The sequence below is a fragment of the Penaeus monodon genome, chromosome 20 (assembly GCF_015228065.2).
Source record: "Penaeus monodon isolate SGIC_2016 chromosome 20, NSTDA_Pmon_1, whole genome shotgun sequence".
NCBI classification, from domain to species: domain Eukaryota; kingdom Metazoa; phylum Arthropoda; class Malacostraca; order Decapoda; family Penaeidae; genus Penaeus; species Penaeus monodon.
The window spans coordinates 41,029,669-41,029,997 of record NC_051405.1 but is presented as its reverse complement, the minus strand read 5'-3'; the positions used below and the strand labels follow the sequence as shown (position 1 = coordinate 41,029,997).

Below are 329 nucleotides of genomic sequence, written 5' to 3'. Positions count from 1 at the left end.
TTCTTAGATCAAAAAATGAAGAAGACCCAGACGAAATTCAAGCGAGAGAGAGAGAGACAAAGGCCCTTCCAAGGCGAGGGTTGGAGGGTAAACAACGTAAAACATATAACAGAATCGACTTCCATTCCGAACACGCATCTGGGCCAGAGCGAGCAAACGAACACATTTTTTTTTCAGTTTCGTGGAAGCGATATTTTGAAAATGATGGGATGTTTAATCGACTTGTTTACTTTACGTTATTGGTGGAAGAAAAACACTGTATGGTAATGCTTCTTGTTTATGTTTATAAAGTGGTAAATGTGTAGGATAAGCAGATGGGTAGGGAGGGG

At 40.4% G+C, this 329-nt stretch overlaps 1 protein-coding gene across 1 annotated transcript in view; it reads left to right on the top strand.

Moving 5' to 3' along the window:
• LOC119585825 overlaps positions 1 to 329 on the top strand; it is a gene marked incomplete in the record, with an annotated part of 115,457 nt that overhangs the window by 88,168 nt on the left and 26,960 nt on the right.